We start from the raw sequence: 4363 nt of genomic DNA on the forward strand, positions 1-4363 counted from the left end.
GTATACTTAGAGAAACCTAAAGAAGCAACTAAAAAAACTAGTTGAAGTAATGAATAACTTTAGTTAAGTTGCAGCATATAAAATAAGTGCACATAAATTATCAGTATTTCTAAATATTACCAATGAAGTCTATATACAAGCATTAGAAAGAGAAATTCCATTTAAAATCACTCTAACCAATATAAAATACTTGGAAATCTACTTGCCAAGGCAAACATAGGAAGCATATGAGCAAAATCATAAAACACTTTTCATACAAATAAAGTCAGATCTAAACAACTGGAAAAACATTAATTATTCATAGGTAGACTGAGGTAATATAATAAAAAAGACTATTCTACCTTAATTTATTTATTCAGAGCCTTACCAATCAACCTACAAAATAATTATTTTATAGAATTAGGAAAAAAATCATTTGGAAGAACAAAATGTCAAAAATATCAAGGGAATTCATGGGGGAAAATGTGAAGGAAGGAGGCCTAACAGAACCAGATCTCAAACTGTACTATAAAGCATCAATCATCAAAACAATGTGGTACTGGCTAAGAAATAGAATAGTAATTAGATATGCAATATCCAAGAGTAAATTACTTTAGCAACATGGTGTTTGATAAACCCAAACATCCAACAGATTTTGGAACAAGAACTCACTCTAACAAAAAACTGCTAGGAAAATTGAAAAACAATATGGCAGAAACTAGGTATAGACCAAAATCTCACACTCTATACCAAGATAAGGTTAAAATGGATATATGATTTGGGTATAAAGAGAGATAACTAACTAAATTAGGGGAACACAGAATAGTTTACCTGGCAGATCTTTCAAGATGGGAAGAATTTATGACCAAACAAGAGATGGAGAGTATTATAAAATATAAAAGAACAATTTTTATTATTTTAAGTTAAAAAGCTTTTCCACAAAGAAAACTAATGTAACCAAGATTAGAAGAGAAACAACAAACTGGGAAAAAATGTTACGTTTTTCTAATAAAAGTCCCATTTCACAAATTTATAGGTTATGGAGTCAAATTTATAAGAATACAATTCATTTTCCAATTGACAAATGATCAAAGTATATGACCAAGCAATGTTCAGGTGAAGAAAATAAAGAATCAATAATCATATGAAAAACATGTTCTAAATTACTCTTGATTAGAGAAATGCAAATTAAAACAACTCTCATTTACTACCTCACACCTCTCTGATTGGCCAATATGGCAGTAACTTGTTAAATGTTGAATGGAATGTGGCAAAATTGGGGGTACCAATGCATTATTGGTGGAGCTGTGAACTCATCCAATCATTCTGAAGGGCAATTTGGAACTATGAACATAGAAATATAAAATAAATTGTGTATATATCCTTTGATCCATTAATATCACTACTAGGTCTTTATGAAAAAGAGATAATAAAAAAAGAGAAAAGACCTACTTGTACAAAAAAAAAAACATATATAGCAGCTCTTTTTGAAATGGCAAAGAATTGGAGATTGAAGGGATGTCCATCAATTGGGGATAGGCTGAACAAATTATGGTACATTTTGGTGAACACACACTATTGTGTTATAAGAAATGATAAGATGATTTCAAAAAAAGCTGGAAATATCTACAGGACCTGGTGAAAAGTGAAATTAGCAGAACTGGGAGAATATTACACATCATAACAGTAATATTATATGTGGATTATCTGTCATGCAATGATCTGGGAAAATCTGGAAAGACATGATGGAGAATGCTATCCTCCTTCAGAGAAAGAAATGTTGGAGTCATCTTTCACATTAATGTATTCATGATTTTATTTTGGGCTTCTGGTTATGTATGAGTTTATTCTTACAACAATGAGCAGCATAGAGTAAAAATAAAATTAAAAAAGAAACTAAATTAATTTAACATACAGGCATTTATGTGTGTGTACATGTGTGTATATATGTGTGTGTGTGTAATGGGATTCTGGTTTTATTACACTCTGCTATCTGCTTCCATTTTATGGGTGAGCTCATCACATCCACATTCACAATTGCAATTAACAAATTTGTGTTCTCCCCTCCATCTTATTTTCCTTTTTTGATCCTGCCTTTTCTCCTTTAACTCTGTCCCTCCTCACAAGGGTTTTGCTTTTAATGACCCCCCACTTCTCCATTCCTTTTAGTACCCTCTCCTTGTCTTATTCCCCTCTTATTTCTCTCTAAGGTAAGATAGAATTCTATATCCAAATGAGTGTGATTGTTATTTCCTCTTTAAGCCAATTCTGATAAGAGTAAGGTTTATGCATTGCCTGTCACTACTCTTACCCTCCCCTCCATTATAATAGATTTTTTTTTATTTTCTCACCTCTTTTAGGCAAGATAATTTACCCTGTTAGACCTTCCCTTCCATTTTCTTTCAGTGCAATCCTCTTTTTCACTCCCTGATTTTTTTATATAATGTCATGCTAATCAACTTACTCATATACCCTCTGTCTATGTATACTCTTTCTAACTGCTCTAATACTAATAAAAATGTGAAATATTATAAATAACATCTTTCCAAATAGTAACATTAATGAATCTTAAATTTTTCTTATTTACCTTTTTATGCTTATCTTGAGTCTTCTGTTTGAACATCAAATTTTCTGGGTAGGTCTGATCTTTACATCAGACATTCTTAGAAATCTTTTGTTTTATTAAACCACCATTTACTCCTGAAAGCATTTACTCAGGTTTGCTGAGTAAGGGATTATGTGTTGTAAACCTAGCTCCTTTGCCTTTTGATACATCATATTACAAGACTTCTGATTCTTTAATATAGAAGTTACCACGTACTGTGAAATCCTGACTATGGTTCCATGATATTTGTATTGTTTCTTTCTGGCTGCTTTCAGTGCTTTCTCCTTGATCTATGAGCTCTTGAATTTGACTATAATATTTCAGGGAGTTGTCATTTAAGGATTTAACTCAGGAAATGATGAATATAGTCTTTACATTTCTATTTTATTCTTTTGTTCAAAAATATCAGGAGAGTTTTCTTTGATATTTTCTTGTGATATGAAGGCAAGGCTTTTTTTTTAAATCATGACTTTTAGGTTTATGCTTAATTTGACTCTCCTGAATCCATTTTCCAAGTTAGTTGTTTTTTTTTTAATTTTTTGTTTGTTTTTGGTTTTTTCCTATGAGATATTTTGTGTTTTATTTTTTCATTCTTTTGATTTTGTTTTATTGTTTCTTGATGTCTCATGACATCATTAGCTTCTCCTTACCCAATTCTAATTTTTAAGAAATTGTTTTCTCCTGTGAGCTTTTGAACCTCCTTTTCCATTTGAGCAATTCTACTTTTTAAGAAACTTTTTAAATTGGATTTTTGTGACTCATTTGGCAAATTTTTCTTTGCATTAATTTCATTTCTATTTCTCATTTTTCTTCTGCCTCTCTTATTTTATTTTTGAAACCTGTTTTGAGTTCTTCTGGAACCTGAAACTAATTCATATTTTTCTTTGAAGTCTTACAAGTACTTGCTTTGATCTCACTGTTCCCTTCCGAGTCTGTGTCTTGCTCATAATAATTTTCTATGGATAATTAGTTTTTTTGCATACTCATTTTATAGTCTTTTTCTCAACATTTTTTCCCTTAAAGGTGGCCTCTGTTTTCAGGGTTGAGAGAACACTCTCTTAAATATCAGTTTTACCTTGCTGTTACCTTCAGTCCTAGTTCTGAGTTTCTTCAAATTTCAATTCTAATGTAGTATGACAACCTTTGGTCTTGGAGCTCTGCACACTCCCACTACAGATTCAGTCTTCCCCCAGGATTGTTGATGGCTTGTAAGGCAGAGCTTTATGACTTACCGTGAGCTGGGGCTTAGGGCCTCACATTGGGGTTGGGAAGAGATTCCAAGTCTCACTCTGGACCTAGTGCCTTGTGCTGGGATTCAGGTCCTCACTGTAGGCTTGGGTACAGTCTCTGAGCTTCTCCTTAGGCACACACCAGCTAGGTATACTGCTGACTGCCTTAAGCTGTGGACTGTGGCCTCAGCTTGGGTTTCAGAATGGTTCAGAGCCTCACTCTGGGCTTATACCAGCCAGGCACACTGAAGACTGTTTTATGCTTGGACTTAGGGTCTCATTGCAGGCTTGTGCTAGGGCTTAGAACTTCAAGGGATGGGCAAAGGGTGTGCTGCTTTTGTCTTAAGCATAGTCTCAGGGTTCTGAAATTGGCTCGGGTCCAGGTTCAGAATCTGGAGTAATAGGTGTGGGGTCAGGGGATTTGCTGTTGGCTTCTGCCTCTACTCCTTGGTGTAGCCTTGCTGCAGGCTTCACTCCCCTCTCACTCCAGTGAACCAGAACCTCTCTACCTACCTTTCAAGTTGTTTTCTATAGGAAAATTGCTTCATTC

Source organism: Monodelphis domestica, chromosome 6, assembly GCF_027887165.1.
Source record: "Monodelphis domestica isolate mMonDom1 chromosome 6, mMonDom1.pri, whole genome shotgun sequence".
NCBI lineage: Eukaryota > Metazoa > Chordata > Mammalia > Didelphimorphia > Didelphidae > Monodelphis > Monodelphis domestica.